The sequence below is a fragment of the Scylla paramamosain genome, chromosome 2, assembly GCF_035594125.1.
Source record: "Scylla paramamosain isolate STU-SP2022 chromosome 2, ASM3559412v1, whole genome shotgun sequence".
Taxonomy (NCBI): Eukaryota; Metazoa; Arthropoda; class Malacostraca; order Decapoda; family Portunidae; genus Scylla; species Scylla paramamosain.
Window position 1 is genome coordinate 25320729 of NC_087152.1, and position 20961 is coordinate 25341689.

Sequence of the window (20961 nt, forward strand, 5' to 3'; positions counted from 1 at the left end):
TGCTACCGGTTTGGAGCTTTTTCTGGGACTGGCATCTCAGTGGGTTTTTTTTTTTTTTTTTTTTTTTTGCCCTTGGCTAGGGTCTCCTACATAAAAAAAAAAAAAAAATAAAAAATAAATAAATGAATGTATGCATATACGTATCTATGTGTGTGTGTGTGTGTATGCATTTATATACATATGTATGTATCAGAAACATGCCGTCTAGGTAGGCAATAAAACAGTTCAGTAATCTAGGAAAATTATGAAAGTTGCTCTGATTATTATGTATACAGTGCATTTTTTTTCTTTTTGGAGGTTAGGTAAGCAAAATTCGCCCCTCTCTTTCAATCTCAGTATGTAAGCTACAAATAGAGGTATTCCACGTGCTGCATACAGTTTTCAACACCTTGTGTTTTTATGTGTTATAATGACAAAAGTAAATCTGACCAACTCAATCGCTTGGCATCTTTCGTGGAATGTGATTACGCCATTGTGTTTCGCTTATTTTTTATTTTTTTATTAATTTTTTTCTTCAATTTTAGTCCATTTACATTTATATTGTAAATATAAAAGTAAATGCGCAAATAGGGAAAAAAAGCAGGAAGAGATAAAGACAGAAAAGATGAGAGAGAGAGAGAGAGAGAGAGAGAGAGAGAGAGAGAGAGAGAGAGAGAGAGAGAGAGAGAGAGAGAGAGAGAGAGAGCAATCTGGCGAATGTGGACACCCAGTTATGTAGGGTAAGGAATTTTTTTTTAATTTGCTACAATTCCCTTTAGAGCACCATATTAAAAATATTATCATTTGCAAGAATAGAAATATGAGTACATCATGACCTAGTCCGATTGGTACTAGTCCTTTCAGGGAAGTTTAGCAAGCAAAATTAATAAAATGTCAATACAGCTTGTATGAGTAGTATGAGGCGGGAGGCTGTGTATCACACCCCTATCACCAACTATCTATCCTGAGTAATTACTGACGGCACGTGCCTGTGGTAGACGGTCACTGTTCTCCTAAATCTATTAACAGTGGTGTTCCTCAGGGTTCTCCTATCACCCCCTCTCTTCCTATTTATTTTATATTTTATTCATCAATGATCTTTTAAACCAGACTTCTTGTCCTATCCACTCCTATGCTAATGATACCACCCTGCAATTTTCCACGTCTTTTCGTAGACGTCCAACCCTTCAGGAAGTAAGCAGTTCACGCAGAGAAGCCACAAAACGCCAGACTTATGATCTCTCTAAAATTTCTGATACGGGCAGGACAAACTTGGTATTGTTCAACACCTCAAAAACTTTATTCCTCCATCTATAAGCTCTACACAACCTTCCAGATAACTATCCCCTTTTCTTCAGTGACACTCAACTCTCCACCTCTTCTACACTGAACATTCTCGGTCTGTCCTTTTCTTATAATCTGACTGGAAACTTTACATCTCATATATATATATATATATATATATATATATATATATATATATATATATATATATATATATATATATATATATATATATATATATATATATATATATATATATATATATATATATATATATATATATATATATATATATATATATGGTGTAACGCGAGTTTCTGTAAATACTGAAAGAGGTGAAAGAACGTGTAATTCTAAGTAGAAAATGTTCTATACACATATGTATTTTAAGGCTTTGCTTACCCGTCAGAGATGAAATTGTATGGGACTCACAGGTGTATTATGCGTGTAGCTATGAGGTGACGGACACACGGTTGCATTGTCGCAGCCTCGGAGGTGCCACTTGCTCAAATTACTAATGGTTTATTTTTATTTATTTATTTATTTATTTATTTATTATTATTATTATTATTATTATTATTATTATTATTTTTTTTTTTTTTGCAGGCTGTGGATTATTGCAATATCTTGTAACAAGAAAAAACGGTATTTACCAAAAAGCATTACACGGCACCATTATTGAGGTGATTAAATTACTCCTCTAAAATGATACATGGCATCATTTAAAGCGAGGGAGGACGGGGGAGCGAGTCCAAGCGACCTTGAAAACAGCTGTGTGATGATGCCAAGTAACATTTTACAGGAGTACTTTTAATCACCGCTGTGAGGCTGCTACAATGCAACCGTCTGTCCGTCACCTCATAGCTACATGCAGGTGACCACCGCCTTCGAGTACCAAGCCGATCCTCCCAATTTACCTTGGCATTGTATTGGACTACACTAATTTCTCGTGGTGAGTCTTCCACGTTATATAAGTTCAGTTCCTGGATCGTATGACCTATCTGAGTATCACTGGGTCATCTTAACCTTGTGCTGAGACAATATATCATATATTCATATAACACTCGCGAACTCATTCTCTCGGAGCGTAAGATGAATGAAGTCCCTCTCTGTCTCTCTCGAGGATGCTTCTCCGGCAGTCAGGTGAAGTATCCACGTTACAAGCGTACGCCTCGTTAAACCACAGCGTCCTGCACTACACTCTGAAAGCAGACAAACCCAAATTGTCTCCACCGGCCCGGACAAGGACACAAACTCAACCAAATAAACTACGTAAATTTGTGAAGTGCTGGAGAGGCGGTAGGAGCACATGAGTTACAAGAAGAAAATGTCGAGTAGCGTCAAGAAGTTTTGTTGAAAAAGGCTTTTGTACATAACGAGGCTAACTTGTCCAAACACTGGCTATGGAGGGCACTCATGTCAGAGTACAAGACGTAGTTGTAATGAATGCGAGAAATAAGGGAATCTCTCTCCTGCTTTTTACCATTATCATAGCTCTCATCGTTATTGTTGTTTTCATTATTTTTTTGTTGCTACTACCATCACCACCACCACTACTAAACTACTCATCTTTAACGTTCACTATTATTATCATTCCTATCATTATTACTTGTTTCGTTCTTACCATTTTTTTACTTTTCTCTCTTCTTATTCAATATTCTTCTCTCCCTGCCTTGACTTATCCACTCTTCTTTTTATTTCTTATAGTCTGCCTTTCCTATTTTTTTTTTTCCTTTTCCTCACATTATTTTTTAGTCATCTTTCTCCTTCCCTGTTCTTCTATTTTTTCCCTCTTTTCCCTTCCTCTCTCTCTTCTCGCCGTTCTCCCCCAACCTCTTTTACTTTAAATTACCCTAGAATTCAGGTAGCTCGACTATTTTTTCTTTTCAACTCCCAGTCCATGTTGCAACCGCCAAGATGATGAAATAAATTGTCGTCCGTTTTTCGTTTCACGTGGCTGCTTTTTTTAATCTACGTGTGTGTGTGTGTGTGTGTGTGTGTGTGTGTGTGTGTGTTGAAAGTAATTGTTAGTCTTTCCCTAAAAATGGAAGAGAGAGAGAGAGAGAGAGAGAGAGAGAGAGAGAGAGAGAGAGAGAGAGAGAGAGAGAGAGAGAGAGAGAGAGAGAGAGAGAGAGAGTGTGTGGTCAAACACACATACACACAAACACACAAAAATACGAAATTTGTTTTCCATATAGATCAATTTAGTTTAGCCAACGTTTTGTCCGTCACGTGATCGCCGCTTGGGAATCCCGACAGGCTATTCGCTATGCATGAAGTATTTTCAGGGCTATTTCATTTTATTGACTACGTATTTTAGTGTTCCATGCACACGTCAATCTGTGCTGATTATCGTGTCATGGAATGCTCTCCTACTTTTTATTATGATCGTTCTACGCTCCTGTACCGAGGATGATTGACGTGCTAATGAAATGAAACTAAAACGAATACGCGATTGCAGGGACACTGTGTATACTTTGACAAAATGGTAAAAAAGAAAGGACTTTTTCGAAAACAGTTTTAGTAATACGTGTGGTGCATCCTGACCCGTTGATGCGCCTGTAATGTCTCTGCCAAGGCCTCTACGGAGACCTTGGGCTGGAGACGAGGCCTTTGTGTGTGTTTCTCCTGCACACCAGTTAAAACAATTACTAACGACTCTCGGCGATTCCTCCTTGGCCATTTATTTTGTCATGATAAAAAATAGTGAATATTAGATAAGGCTGCCAGCCACGACCACCCAAGGACTCTGGGTCCGCTGGATCCACTGAGAAAGAAACCTGGCAGAGAGTAGGAGCTTCACGTTAACACGCCATTTTTATAAACAACGAGGACAGTCATGGCACAATTTACATCCCCAAGACAACCGCAAGAGTCGTCGCGTGACCCACGCCAGACTGCCAGTGTCCGCCCGCCCGGTAACATATGGCGCAGCCGAGCTAAAAGCTTCGCTGTAATTTTTGGTGAGGCCATTACTGCTTCCTGAGCACGACACCACCTCAAGGTGTGGCGCTGGCCAGACGGTGGGGATGGCAGTGAGTGTGTGTGAGTGTGTGTGTGTGTGACAGAGAGAGAGAGAGAGAGAGAGAGAGAGAGAGAGAGAGAGAGAGAGAGAGAGAGAGAGAGAGAGAGAGAGAGAGTTAGGGGGGGAGGGAGAGGGGCGGGCTGACAGAACAGACAGACAGACAGACATATGAACAGACAGACAGACTGATAGACAAACATAGACAAACAAAAAAGCTACCTGGCTGACAGACTGACTAACCGACTGATCAATTAAGTAAATGCTTGAGGAGGAACAGATTGACGGACAGACGTACGGCCAGCGAGACGCGTGCACGACGTAACTATCTGAACAAAAACTCCATGAATCTCCTGAACGTCCTTCACCCAAGATGACAAGACGTCAGCTCCGCGTCGCAGGTCACAACGCACACTCCTGCCTCTCTTCAGTGTGGACGAGGCGGAGGGTGAGGCAGGAGACACAATGAGGGAAGGTGAGGGGCTGGCGAAGGACAGCCTCACAAAGCTCGACATTTACGAAACTTTGATGAGGAAACTTGTTGTGTTAGTCTGATTTGGTCCGATCACCAGTCAAGTAATAAAGTAACATACGTTGTGTATTGATGATCACAGCAATATACATAAAAAGGCTTAAAAGGCACGAATATTTTTCTCTTAGTGCTCAGCGTATAGTGTGAAGTTTGCTATGTTCGTCCAGCGACACCTCCGATTTAATGCAATATATTTCTTTTTATTAGTCATGATCTTTCTCAAAGTGCAGGATAAGGAAGCATCGAGCACCGAGTAACCTTCGACGACAACAGAGAATACTGAGCTCCAGCTTGTAAAAAGAACAGCACATACGCTTATCGAGATCACGCCTCAAGAAATAAAGAAGGCAAACTAAACACTGAATAATTTATTCTTCTGAAATACATATTCTGTTGCAGGTTAAAATTGTTTCATCTAAGCACACACTTTATTGCTGTTGTTGTTGTTGTTGTTGTTGTTATCAATGTTATTATTATCTTAAATGGGGATGGAGGCCGAGAAAGTGACTAAGGTGTTATGAGTCTCTCTTCACCTTCACAATGAATGTGCTGCAGAATATGTGCATTATTGTTTAGTATGTAATGTTATTATTATTTTTTTTTTTATTGTTGTTGAATGTGTAGCATTTTATTATGGAAAATACATGTTGAAATTTGACAATCAATAATATATGTTGCTCTTTGTAGCTTATTGTATTAACAAATAGTGTGCCATTCTATATAACATTATTGGGATAATATTACATGCTCCATTATTAGTAAATGATTACTAAACGAAATTTCGCCATAAAATCACTTGACAATTACGATTACTATAGGACACTGCTGCTCAAAATTAATGTCATTACTATACATCACGAAATTATACGAATACTATGCAAAATTATTTTACGAAACTATTAACATACGATTACTGTATAAACGAATAGACAAATAAATAAACAAATAAATAAATAAATACATAAATAAATAGTAAACAGAAAAAGAGATATAAGAAGAAAGAATTGGAAGATTTGGCCAGGGGAGATTCGGCCGTAGTCAGGATTGGCCAGGGGAGATTCGGCCGTAGTCAGGATTGGCCAGGGGAGATTCGTGTAGTGCCACCACTGTATGTTTGGCACCACTGTGTTGTCATGTATTTGTATGTACACTGTCTCTAGCCCCTGTGGCGACTATGTGTCGGTGGGCGTAGCTTGGTATCGGAGACGACGATTTTCTTTCTCGATAATCATCACTCACAACATCCTTGTGCAAGTGGGTTATCAAAGTTAGTCTGGCGTTTTGCAGTTTATTTAGAAAATATAAATTGTCTTTACAGCTCAACAACAGTGCACTTCTTAACTACTCAATCACACGACAAAGGTTATAAGCAAAGTTATTAAGACTCTTGCGTCTTGATCAGAGTCTAAGTCTTTGAGTAACTCAAGTCAGAGCGACACGGGTTGTGCGTCTGTACTATCTTGGTGACTGGCTGCTACTGCTCTAAAAGTGACTTGAGGATTGTCCGAGAGGTGTCGAGGCATACGTCATAGATTTCCATAGCCAATAATATCAAGCAAAATGAATGACGTTTTAATCTCCACCCAATGGGAGGTAAGCCTTTAACAAGCTGAATGGGCATAAAACAAACCGGCTGTTTATAGTTAAGCTTGGCTGTTATCAATTCAACGTCCTGTTCACCTCTTGCACAATTCTTCTAATACTAGCGTTAGATTCTCTAACGCATCTCTAATTTCCTTCTAATTCTACTCTTACATCTATTCTTTTCTTCATGCAAAGTAGTGCCTATTACAGGGCTCGGCAGCTACCGTTTGTCGTCCCGACAAAATTGTTATGCAATAAATTCTATTTACAGTATTTCATGCTTGCTGTTCTTTACATACCTATTCTATTTACAATATTACATGCTTGCTGTTCTTTACATACCTATTACAGGGTTACGGCTCGGAAATGTGTTTCATTTCGATGGATGAATTCTTGAGTTTCTTGTACATAAGTATCATTGATATTGTGCTCAATGTGACTATCAAGACAAATGGAAGTACATATATTATATACCACATAGTACCTGTGTGTGTTTTTGACACTTGCGTTACAAGTCTTTTCTTGTTAATCTTTCTGATTTTCAAAGGAGGAGCTCTGTCTGGGAATTTCATAGTAATGTCCTGTAAAACATTTTCTCTATTAAGTACAATAGTCTTTTTCCTATTTGCTACAGTTGTGAGTGTGGGGCTATGAAGTTCACATTGATCTGGTACACGATATAAGCCTTCTATTGATGCTATCTGAGGTTGAAATCCTGGGCATATGACTGATACAGTTGTCTTGTTTGGAAAATATAAGTAGTGAGATTCCTGGATAGTTTCATGACGTGTTATGGGAGTTTCTTCCTTAAAATGACAATTACGTACAATGGATATATTTTTCACCAAGGATGCGGCACATGAGTGACTCAATGCTTCATTGAAAGTAAAATAAGTAGCTGAGCAAATGTACAGGTCTACGTTAGTTTTCTTACAGTGCAATAGATCATCATTTACTATAACACTTTCTTTCAAACCATTTATGGATAGGATGTAATTTGTTGGAGATGTTATATCAGTATCAACTGTTATAATGGAACTATTAAATTTCATTGGGAAAGGAATCAGATTATACATGTGATATTTCAATTCTGATGAAAATGGAATGTCAATGAGTACTCCAGTATCATTTATGAATGAATTAAGAATGGGATAATATAGAGCAATATTATTTGAATCAAAGAAAGGTTGAAAATTCCACTCATATTTTGCTTGTTGAGTTATGTTTAGAAGTTGTGATATTGAAAATAATGTGTATGTAACATGTCCAGCATTAGCCATAACTAAGTCTTGAATTAACTGTTCCATTTCAGCATTTAGTTCATTTATCTTAATGTGCAACTGATCCAAGACCATGAAAATTTCCAGGGATTCCTTCAATTTAGAGTTCTCTGTGCTTAAAGTTTCTATGTTATTAATCATCTCATCTATGGTAAGTTGTATATCTTCTGTTTCTTCTTGTAAGACATCGATTCTAGACACTGAGTTTTGTAGATTATTTACATTTGAGCGAAGTTCTGCATACAAACCAATATTTGTTACTCCAAGACCTACTAACGATCCGATCGCTATTGCGATACCTACTCCTCTTTTGCTTTTGCTATGTAGGAAGTTATTTTCTATTTTGGTGACCTTCGTCTGTATAGCATCTAATTTCTTCTCTAATCTCACATTGGATATCTTACTAATTATCAATTTGTCTTTTACCATCTGTAAACCGTTATTGATATGTCTGACATTTTCTCTTACAACATTTATATTGTCAAATTTCAATAGTACTCTTACTGAGTGGTTCACAATGATCATGTCGCCGATTTTCCTTACTAAAGCTCCGGGCCTCACAGGGTCCCAGGCTGTTGCTAGAACTACTATAGCTGAGAACATGCATGCCACTTGTTTCATCTTTACCTGTAAAAAGAACAACAATCTATGTTCAACTCATTTAATATTTCTTCAACATACTCATAAAATTCAGATTCTAATGAGAGTTCATTGGTGCAAATTAATGGCAAAACTTGTTTTCTATGACTTCTTAATTTCTTCCTGTAATCATGGCTTTCGTCGTCTGCTGCGTGGTGACTTGTTTCTGTCTGTGCACTATCAGTTCCTGTTTCTACATTGTTTGTGTCTGTTTCTGTCTTGTCTGTTACTATGCTATTTGTTTCATCACTATCTATGACTGCATATTCACCAAATTCATTCATGTTTGTCTGTTTGAGTTCATCTGCATGGCGTACACTGATATCACCAGTTTCCAAATTTCGTATTGTGAATTTATTTCCACTATCTGGTGCAATGACTTTATACGGACCCTTGAACTTGGGCGAAAGTTTGTTGCTATGTCCTATTGGCGTGTGTAGTTTGACCATGACTATATTTCCTGGCTGTATTTTTATTTCTCGTGCCCTTTTATGTTGTTGTTTTGTTAAGTCTTGTGAGTATTGATTCATGTGATTTCTGATACGTTGGTAAATTTCCTTGAATTTATTGATTCTAGTTAGTATGAAATCATCATAGTTATAGACATGAAGCGGTTCTGACTCTAGAAGTGAGTACGGTAAATTCTTATCCTCTCCAAAAGAATATAATGTGGCGTTTCACCTGTGGCTGAATTGATTTGTGTGTTCAAAGCACATGTGACGTGCGGGATCCATGTGTCCCATGTAATGCTGTGTGGATTTATCAATGTACGTAGACAAGTGATGACTTTTCTATTAAGTCTTTCCACAACTCCGTTACTTTCCGGTTTGTAGGCGTGTACATTTATTTTCTTTATGTTGAAAATGCGACATATTTCTGCTAGAATAGCGTTATTAAATTCAGGACCATTGTCAGTGATGATAGTTTTTGGGGTTGTGTATGGACATATTACTTTTTCAAATATAGTTGTAGCGATTGTCTCTGCTTTCTTGTTCTGTATTGGCTGTAAAATGCAAAATCTGGAGAAGTAATCGATGATTACTAGTAAATATTTAAATCCATTTTCAGATAGGGGCAACTCCAAGGTATCAAGGTGAATTCTATCCCACGGTTTCTCAGGGATTGGGTAATTCAACATTGGTGCTGGTGTGCGTGTGTGTCCTTTTGTTTCTGCGCAAACGTTACAATTATCTATATGATTGTAGATTTGTTTTCTCATGTCTGTCCAATAGTATTTAAGTTGTGCTTGTCTATAAGCCTTTTCTTTTCCTGGGTGAGAACTAGTTGCACAATCATGAATAAAGTGCAAGACATTTGGTACCAACTCTTTGGGTATAACTAACTGTTTCACTTTTCCACGTGATACTCCTTTGCATTTTATTTCGGTATTGCGGTATAGCAATCCATTATGTAATTGGAATTCCGATAGTTTATATTTCTTTGGTAGTGTCTGTGCTTCTCTGTCTGTATTACCTTCAAGGTGCTCTATTATTTGCTTCAAAGTGTCATCTTTTCTTTGTTCTGAGTATACAAGTTCATTGTCTAATGTGGTTAGTTCTTGGATACTGCATACTACACTATTTACTTCTCCGTGTGAGACTATGTTTCGTGATAGAGTATCGGCTGCTGTATTTTTCTTTCCTGGTATGTATTCAAAGTTTATTTCATAATTCTGCAGTGTCACAAACCAACGTGCTAAGCGTCCTCTTAAATTTTTGTGTTTAAACAGATTCTGAATTGCGGTGTGGTCTGTCCACACTCTAATCTTGTAACCCAATATGATATCTCTGAAGTGTTCTAGACAATATATCACTGCTAAAGTCTCGCGTTCTGTGATGCTATAATTCTTTTCTGCAGCTGTGCAAAGTCTGGAAGCATATGCAATTGGGTGTGGATTACCATTTCTTTCCTGCATTAGTATTCCTCCTAACCCTATGTCAGAGGCATCTGTACACAAGATGAATTCTTTTGTGTAATCTGGGAAAATCAATACTGGCGAACTTGTGAGCTTGTTTTTCAGTGTTTCAAATGCTTTGGTTTGGGAAGGACCCCAAGAGAATGTAGTATTCTTTTTCAGGAGTGAACTCAATGGTTGTGCTATGTCAGCGTAATTCTTGATAAATTTTCTATAATATCCTGTTAGTCCTAAGAAACTTCTTACTTTTTCAACTGAGGTTGGTTGAGGAAATTGTTTTACGACGTCTACCTTTGACTGTACTGTCCTCAGACCTTGACTGTCTATTTGATGACCTAAGTAAGTTACTTTCTCTTGTAGAAAGCGACATTTTTCCAACTTGATCTTTAATCCTGCTGATACGAGTCTGGTGAAGACTTGGTTTAGTTTGTGGAAGTGTTCTTCTTCTGTTTGTGAAACTATTAAAATGTCATCAAGGAAAACACTAGCAGTCTTCCCAATCAAACCTTGTAGGACATTGTTCATTAATCTCATGTAAGTAAGTGGGCTGTTCGATAATCCGAATGGCATTCTACGAAATTGATAATGTCCTGTTGGTGTAGAAAATGCTGTCAACGGACGTGAAGCTTCATCGAGCTCTATTTGCCAAAATGCAGATTTTATGTCAATTGTGCTAAATAACTTATTTGAAGTGCCTAGACTTCGAAGAACATCAGAAATGACTGGAAGCGGAAGTCTGTCTGGAATTGTTTTCTTGTTGAGTTCCCTGTAATCAATCACTGGTCTCATGGTACCGTCCGGTTTGGGCACAAGTATTAGTGGAAAATTCCACTCACTATCACTAGGTTCTATGACATCTTGTGACAACATATCTTCAATCAATTTATCAACAGTGGCAAGTTTAGAATGCGGTAGTCTATATGCGGGAACGTAAATAGGCTGTGTTCCTGGCTGGAGTTTGATTTTGTGCTGCAATAGAGTTGTTTTACCCAAGGCTTCTCCTGGCAAAGCAACTGCTGCTTTATGCAAGTGTAGTAAGTGTACTAGTTCTTTCTCAAGATCTGGACGACTAGTGGGAGAGAGGTGTTTCTTTATCTCTTTCTCACTCTGTGAGGATTCTTGTAGCGAAAACACTTGTGCTATTTGTTCATCTTTATCAGAGCTAAGGTCTTGATTATTGATTATTTCTATAGCTTTACTGACTTGGAAACGTCCTAACTCTGTTCCTTTCTTGATATTTACGTCTGTGTGAAGCGTGTTGATGACAAATACTTCAGATTTACCCCTGTTTGTATGGTAAAGACCACTTTCTAAATTTATTCCACGAATACGTGACGACTCGCTTAAGGCAATCGCTGTCACATGGTCACTTATTCCTTTTAGACTAACCTTTACCTTGCAAATAGACTGAGCCTGCAACAGCGTGCACTCTGTTACAGAACCTGAAACAATTTTCAAGGCTTCGGTTGGTGCATGTTGTTTGTTCTTTTGGGTTATCAGTGGGGAATTTGTCTTTTCATGACGTTCCGTAGGAATGCAATTCTCGTCAAGTACTGGTGATGAATTGTTTAAGTACCGCTCTGCCACGTTATTATCTGAGGGAATTGTGTTTACTTCTGTCTTAGGTTGTTGACTAACTGGTGCCACGACATCTTGGCTGCGGGTGTTAACGAATGGTAGAAACTTGTAAGATATTTTAACTCCTTCCTTCGCAGGGAAGATAGTTATGTCTTCATCTCGCATTGTGTCATATCCAATGAGTAAGTTTCCTGGGAACGCTTGCTGTTCTACCACAACAGCTGTTAATTCAAACATGTAATAGTTCCCAAAAGTTACAGTTATCTGTGTTTCTCCTAAAGGTGTGAGTTTGTTTCCGGTAACTCCATGAATGTTGAATGTGGTTGGCTCAATAATGACCAAACCAGGTTTCGCTTTTCTTAGAAAATCTAGACTGATTAAGTTTATACGTGCTCCTGTGTCTAGAAACATGTGACTGGGTTCATCAAACACTCGTCCGGCTATGAGCGGACCTCCGGAGTTGTCATTTATATAGATAACTTCCTTTACTTCCCGGCTTTTATCTAAGTTGGAGTACCATGGCTGTGCTTTGGATTCTTTTATTTCCTGGTTTTGATATGAAATGTGGCGAGTTGACCTTCTGTTCGCTACTGATGAAGTGACTAAGTTGTACTGTTTTTCTCTTTTTGGCCATTGCGAAAATCCTGACTTCTAGCACGACAGTCTGCTGTCCTGTGCCCAATTCTGTGATGATAAGTACACCAAGGAGGATTTCTACATACTGATTCTTTGTGACCTTTATACTGACAGTTGGAACAGGTGATATTAGCGTAGCAGTCCCTTGCTGAGTGTCCAAATTTGTGGCAATTGTAACATTCAATTGTTTGTCTTTGTCTAGAAGGACTCCTACCATTATAGGGTGTTGACATTTTGGTTCTAGATTGTGATCGTCCTTGCCTTTGTGTGGTTGGTGTGCATGAGTCTGAGCTAGCAGCTAACACATATGTACTGCAAGTAGGATCTATTTCTGCATAGCCTTTGAGTAGGCAATCTACCTCACCTAACTGTATGTTTGGTTTGATGTCTTTATAGAGTCTTTCCTGTACTACACCCTTGTTTGATTTGACAATTTGTGCTAGCATCATAACGAGAGCCATGTTTTTCAAGGAAATTTGTTTGGGTTCATTTTTCACAGACCAATCTGAGTTTTCAAAGATTGCTTCGATGTCTCTTGCTTGTGTATCCAACCTTGAAATGAATGCTGTTTGTGTCTCGTTTTGTTCTGGAGCTATTTTCAGAAACTTGACCATGGCGCGTATTGGATCTCTATCGCTTTTTGTTGTGAAGTGCTTTTTAAAAGCTTTGATGTACTCATCAAATGTTTTGATGTTGTCTAAATGTGAATATACTATGACGTGACGAGCTGTGCCCTTAACAGCGTCAATGTGTTCTTTGAAACATTCTATTTTTAAGTTATCCTCAACAATACCTTTGTTTTTGATCAAAGTTTCTATTCTTTTGACATACTGATTTAAATCAATAGTATCAGGTTCTCCACTGAATTTGGGGATATCAGCAATAGTGGTGATGATTGAATGTTTTACTACGTTAGCGTTTGTCATGGTGGAGTTTCTACTTTCACGTAAAGCTCGTAAACTGCGAGTAAAGATAGGACTAGTTCGACTTGAAACTTGACTAGGTAGTGGCATACATGTGTACAATTTACATACCTTGTCCTATGATGATTAGTGCGTGTGATAATGTTGGGAATGCTCTACAATAAGGCAGTTATACTCAATGTTTCTTCGTGCTCAGTCATTCCTCAGGCATACACAAACTGTTGGTGCACTGGGTATTAGATAAAATATTACATGAATATAATTACATTAATGAATGACAGGTTGAATACTGTTACCAAAGTATAGACAAGTGAGTAGCAATGTCTTCTTGAGCGGCGGCTGCTGGTGGCGGCGTGCTGTGGCTGATGGCTGTGTGCGGCGGCTGCTGGTGGCGGTGTGCTGTGGCTGATGGCTGTGTGCGGCGACTGCTGGGGCGGCGCTGATCCTGCTCTCGTCTCTGGCTGCGGTTTCCTCTTCTAAGTCTCTTCTTAGTATTTAGATATTGGTCTCGTTGTTTGGTGGTATTAATTGAGAGTTACTCTTGAGTTTGATCGTGTGAGTAGTGGCTCGGGAGTGTGATGAGGTGTGGCGCGGTGCGGCGCGGTGTGGGACTTGTGCACACTTGCGGGGTTGACCTTGACTCACTGTGCTGGCTGGGGAAGCGTTATTGCTGTTGTTTCCGTTGCTGCTGTTTGTTTCTAATGTTTGTAAACTCTTCTTACTCTTCGGAGGTTGTTTAGGCTTCAGAATCCCACCGCTGCCACCACTGTAGTGCCACCACTGTATGTTTGGCACCACTGTGTTGTCATGTATTTGTATGTACACTGTCTCTAGCCCCTGTGGCGACTATGTGTCGGTGGGCGTAGCTTGGTATCGGAGACGACGATTTTCTTTCTCGATAATCATCACTCACAACATCCTTGTGCAAGTGGGTTATCAAAGTTAGTCTGGCGTTTTGCAGTTTATTTAGAAAATATAAATTGTCTTTACAGCTCAACAACAGTGCACTTCTTAACTACTCAATCACACGACAAAGGTTATAAGCAAAGTTATTAAGACTCTTGCGTCTTGATCAGAGTCTAAGTCTTTGAGTAACTCAAGTCAGAGCGACACGGGTTGTGCGTCTGTACTATCTTGGTGACTGGCTGCTACTGCTCTAAAAGTGACTTGAGGATTGTCCGAGAGGTGTCGAGGCATACGTCATAGATTTCCATAGCCAATAATATCAAGCAAAATGAATGACGTTTTAATCTCCACCCAATGGGAGGTAAGCCTTTAACAAGCTGAATGGGCATAAAACAAACCGGCTGTTTATAGTTAAGCTTGGCTGTTATCAATTCAACGTCCTGTTCACCTCTTGCACAATTCTTCTAATACTAGCGTTAGATTCTCTAACGCGTCTCTAATTTCCTTCTAATTCTACTCTTACATCTATTCTTTTCTTCATGCAAAGTAGTGCCTATTACATTCGGTCGTCGTCAGGATTGGCCAGGAGAGGTTCAGTCGTTGTCAAGATTGGCCAGGGGAGATTTGGCCGTCGTCAGGGTTGTCCATTAGAGATTCAGTCGTCATCAGGATTGGCCAGGGGAGATTTGGCCATCACCAGGGTTGTCCATTAGAGATTCAGTCATCATCAGAATTGGCCAAGGGAGATTTCACCGTCGCCAAGATTGTTCATTAGAGATTCAGTTGTCGTCAGGATTGGCCAGGGAAGGTTCAGTCATCTCAGGATTGGCCAGGGGAGATTTGGCCGTCGCCAGGATTGTCTATTAGAGATTCAGTCATCGTCAGGATTAGCCAGGGGAGATTTGGCCGTCGCCAGGGTTGTCCATTAGAGATTCGGTCGTCATCAGGATTGGCCAGGAGAGGTTCAGTCGTCGTCAGGATTGGCCAAGGGAGATTTGGCCGTCGCCAGGATTATCCATTAGAGATTCAGTCGTCGTCAGGATTGGCCAGGGGAGATTTGGCCATTGCCAGGGTTGTCCATTAAAAATTCGGTCGTCGTCAGGATTGGCCAGGGGAGATTTGGCCGTGGCCAGGGTTGTCTATTAGAGATTCAGTCGCCGTCAGGATTGGCCAAGGGAGATTTGGCCATCGCCAGGGTTGTCCATTAGAGATTCAGTCATCATCAGGATTGGCCAGGGGAGATTTGGCCGTCACCAGGGTTGTCCATTAGAGATTCAGTAGTTGACAGGATTGGCCAGGGGAGATTTGGCCGTTGCCAGGGTTGTCCATTAGATATTCAGTCGTCGTCAGGATTGGCCAGGGGAGATTTGGCCGTGGCCAGGGTTGTCCATTAGAGATTCAGTCGTCTTCAGGATTGGCCAGGGGAGATTTGGCCGTTGCCAGGGTTGTTCATTAGAGATTCAGTCTTTGTCAGGATTGGCCAGGGGAGATTTGGCCGTTGCCAGGGTTGTCCATTAGAGATTCAGTCATCGTCAGGATTGGCCATGGGAGATTTGGCCGTCGCCAGGGTTGTCCATTAGATATTCAGTCGTCGTCAGGATTGGCCAGGGGAGATTTGGCCGTGGCCAGGGTTGTCCATTAGATATTCAGTCGTCGTCAGGATTGGCCAGGGGAGATTTGGCCGTGGCCAGGGTTGTCCATTAGAGATTCAGTCGTCGTCAGGATTGGCCAGGGGAGATTTGGCCGTCGCCAGGGTTGTCCATTAGAGATTCGGTCGTCGTTAGGATTGGCCAGGAGAGGTACAGTCATCATCAGGGTTGGCCAGGAAAGATTTGGCCGTCGCCAGGATTGTCCATTAGAGATTCAGTCGTCGTCAAGATTTGCCAGGAGAGATTTGACCTTGCGTGATTCGGTCGCCATCAGGATTGGCCAAGGAATCGTCAGGATTGGCCAGGGGAAATATCACCAGGATAGGTCATGTCATGTCAGTTGTCTCAGCCAATGGGTTCTGTTTGTTTCATCATCAGGAACAGTCCGAAGGAGTCGTCTTCTTCGAACTGCCCCACAATAAAGTGGACAGCGGAGGGTTCCTCACCGTATAGTTCGCCAACGATGAACTGAACGACGAGCGATTCTCCATCGTAATATTCTCCAGTGTAATATTCGCCTAGATGATATTCGCCAGTGGGAGACTGGCCATTAATCTCAGGCATAGGAATTTTGGCCAATGGTGCTTTGGCCATGGGAACCCTCTGGGCAGGGTGCTCCAGCACGGGCAAGCCTCTGTGCTGCTTTTCGTTTGGCGGCCCACCGCCGAGCCTGCTCCCGGCCCCACCGGGCGGCTTCGGCCCGGCACCGAGCCACTCGTTCTTGTACCTTAGTGTGTTGCACGTTGCTGTAATCGAATTTCTCGCCGTATAGAACCATTTTCAATCTCAATTATTTTATTTAATCATGATTTGACCAGGTGTAGGATGCGTTACTCCAATCACTAAAGAAAGGAGTGAAGGTTACTCGTGTGTGCTGAGCAAACCTTAAAGTGCGTGTAAGGGTCTGTTACTCACTTCCCGCTGCTTCTCCGCACCAAATTAGGGAAGCTTTTAGTACACACGATACAATGCATTACTGGTGCAGGAATAAGCCATTGCGCGCACCTTACAAGATGACGTGCGTTACATACTTTTGCATGTTGGAGGAGAGAGAGAGAGAGAGAGAGAGAGAGAGAGAGAGAGAGAGAGAGAGAGAGAGAGAGAGAGAGAGAGAGAGAGAGAGAGAGAGAGAGAGAGAGAGAGAGAGAGAGACATATGAGAAAAAAGAGAGCCTCAAATGTGCCCGAGGCTTTGAAATAAATCGAACTTGTTGGGTGGTAAAAAATTTAACATGGATCAGTAAACAAATCCGTATGCTGATCCTGAATATCAAGTCAAAACCATCCATTGACAAATGACAGGAAGCATTTGGCACGCAGCCCCTGAAGAACGCTCAGGAAGGTCCCTTTTCTTTATTGTGTGTGTGTGGTTACGGTGCCCGCCAGACCATAAGCCGCTACACAGGTGGTTCACATAATGTGGTAGCGAGGGTCAAGTGAGGCGTTTGCGCCGCAGATGTCCTATACTGTCACTATAAACAGTATCTACAGTTATTGAAGTGTAGAATATGTGTAGAATATGTGCAATACCTTTCTCCTCCTCTTCCTCCTCCTCCTCCTCCTCCTCCTCTTCCTCCTCCTCTTCCTCCTCTTCTTTTTCTTTTTTCCTCCTTTTCCTCATCTTCATCTCCCATCGTCTCTCTCCCTTTCCTCCTCCTGCTTCCTGGTCGTCATAGTCAATCCGCTGGTCTGTTTTGGTTCCATCAGGTAAGTGATGTTACGTAAGAGGGAGTTTCCTTACTTTTCTATATTCTTAATAGTTCCGTAAAACAAACGCGCACACACACACACACACACACACACACACACACACACACACACACACACACACACACACACACACACACACACACAGACACAATAAATATAATCAAAATTGAATTAAAAATAAAAATAATGATAATGATAACAACAACAACAACAACAAAAACGACACAACAACTCCTTTTCTTGCTGTACAGATTGTATAACATGTACAGACACTCAAGGAGAGTTCCCGAAACCGTACCTGAGGAGGATCTGCTGCCCACTACAACTCGATTCTTTAATCTATCGTGTAAGAAAACTGCATACCTGGATGTTAAGACGACAATATCGGTTATGAAACCTCAGCAATGCACATTTAGTTTGTTTCGGCTACCACATTCACCTACACACATCCCTGTTGTTACATTTCATCTTGGAGGCTCGTCACCATTAATAAGTATAAGAATAAAACATACATTTGCCTAACATTCTGACCTTGCTAATTGCATGCCTCTCTTACTTCCGCGGCTTCGCTCCACAAGACTTTCTACTTTCCCTCACCCTTGTTCTGTCCACCTGTCTAATGCAAGAATTAACCAATATTCTCAATCTTTCACTTTTTTTTTTTTTTCTGGTAAACACTGGAACTCCTGCTTCTGTATTTATTTCTCTCTTCTTGTGACTTGAACTCTTTCAAGAAGAGAGTTTGAAGACACTTATCCTCCAATTTTCAGTAATTCATTTGGCTGTTCCCTTTAGGGACTGGCACCTCAGTGGGGCTTTATTATTTTTTTCCATTTTTTTTTTAACCCATGGCCAGATCTCTTCTTACATGAAAAACATATCTATCTATTCTATCTTTCTAGTTTTTTATCTATATATATATATATATATATATATATATATATATATATATATATATATATATATATATATATATATATATATATATATATATATATATATATATATATTATGTGTGTGTGTGTGTGTGTGTGTATGTGTGTCTGTGTGTGTGTGTGTGTGTGTGTGTGTGTGAATAACTGAGATAAAATAGAATACATGAATTATATAAATATAAATATATAAAGAAATAAATACATAACTACTTCACAATCAGAGTAAATAAATAAATAAATCATAAAATTAATAAATTAACAGACAGATAAATAAATGATAACATAACACAACATGAAACAAAAAATAAAGAAGAGCGAAAATCCTGCAGGCACTTTTCCCGCTGAAAGACAAAAATATCTGAAAGTTTTCCGGCCCGCTCGTCGCCTGTGTTTGGTGTCCCCGCGCCGGCTCTTTGATGAGGCAAGATTTATGCAAAAAATCAGTCATTACTGTCCCCCCTTCCAATTTGTTGCATTTCCACAACACTTATGCCTCTTTTTTGGCCGGCATCACGACAGCCACACAGCGCGCGGCTTACTGGCTGAAGTGTGGCCTCATTGGGAAGGTGAATCGTTATTGAAGCAGAATTAAAACACGGAGCAATTAGTGATTCAAGAGAAAAAAAAAAAAAAAAACTATAATCACTGAAATTCTGCCTAGGAGATTTTTCAATATGACCAACATTTGTTTTCCCTTTTTTTTTCTTTTCTTTTGGTAGTCATTATATACAAGCGTGGTAATTTATAGACTACTGGAATAATCACTCATCTGAAATTTAATAAGCAAAATTAATGTAACAGGCGCGGTAATCATATAGAATATTTAAGCCCTTCTTTTTTCCCCTCCACCACATCCCCGGGGCGGCCAATAATGTTCCCCAGAATTATATTAACCAGCCGCACCACACCTCGAGGCACAAACTGTAATAAATTCCTGTTGACTATTTGTAATACATTTCCATCCCTTCCCGGAGAACGTTTACCAAACCTTTCAGATATTCTCCCGGATGCTCTTCTACCAATTTCCCTTTTCCCTTTCATCAGTAAATCTTCCCCTCTTTACTGACTTTATCTGAAAACTTTGAACCAGTCTTCGTACCTCAAACGTCTCCCAGATGATCTCTATGCCTTTTTCATTTCTTTTGCATTTTTTCACTTTATTATGTACCAAAACACAAAAATGAAAGCAAAGCGTGTGATTTGAAAAACAGAACAACGTTACCAAAAACGTGTATTGTTTGAACTCGTTAGGTACCAAAACGCCAAAAAAGCATCCAAATTACTCTATATGGAAAAACAAAAGGGCATTATGAGACACGTGTATAATGTGTTTTTGAATTTGTTAGCTACCGAAACGCAAAAATGCGTAAATAGGACTCTATATGGAGAAACAAGGACATTACCAAAAACGTGTATTTTCAGTGTTTCTCACATTGTTAGATAAAAAAAAAAAAAAAATAAATAAATAAATAAACGTAAAAATGCATATGGGGAAACGTAATATTACTAGAAAAGTGTGTTTTAAATGCTTTTGAGCGTATTATGTACCAAGATGTTAAAAAAAATCATGTGAACTTCCTGAAACGTGCATTTCTTGCTTTTTTTTTTTTTTTTTAGCTTCGCAGGTACCAAAAAAAAAAAAAAAAAACGTGTGCATATCACCCTATATGGGAAAAAAAAACTCGTATTTTAGTTGTTTTTGAGCCTCTTACATTATGAAACTTATAAAACTCCAATTTGGGTGTTTTTTTTAGATTTTTTCGCATGAAACCAATAAAACGCAGGCAAAAAAAAAAAAAAATAAGGAAAAACAGACAAACATTACTAAAATTTCAGTAATTTTGAGCTTGTTAGATACAAAAACGACAAAATGCATGCAAAATACCCGAGATGGTGAGACAAATTACCAGAAACGTGTATTATCAGTGTTATTAAGTTTAGGTAACAAAACGCTAAAACGCGTGAATAGCGCTCTATAAATAGAAACAGAAGAAAATTACAAAAAAAAAATGTGTGTTTCGAAAGTTTTTTTCACAGTTAGGTATTAGAATGACAAAATGAATACAAAGATATGAGGAAACGAAACGACATCACAAGAACCGTGCCTTTAGTTTTTTTTTTTTTTTTTTTCATAATTTTAGCTACTAAAACGCTAAAAAAAGCATAGAAATCATCTTATATGGAAATACAGAATATTACAAAAACGTATCTTTTTCAGTGTCTTTAAATATAAGCTTCATTATCAAAAACGTTAAAACGCATGCAAAACACATTTCATAGACAAGCAGAATAACATATGGAGAAAGAAAATGACGTTACCAAAAACATGTATTTTGAGTGTTTATCACATTGTTAGGTACCAAAACGCCAAAATACATGCAAATCACTCA

At 39.4% G+C, this 20961-nt stretch overlaps 1 long non-coding RNA gene across 1 annotated transcript; it reads right to left on the reverse strand.

The window, feature by feature from the left end:
- Positions 1-6932: 6932 nt before the first annotated feature.
- LOC135112148 (uncharacterized) lies at positions 6933-16996 on the reverse strand. The gene is made up of 2 exons (XR_010274095.1): positions 13484-16996; positions 6933-8308 (listed from the first exon to the last, which is right to left on the reverse strand). It is a non-coding gene; the product is annotated as an uncharacterized LOC135112148 (long non-coding RNA).
- Between the last annotated feature and the right edge of the window lie 3965 nt (positions 16997-20961).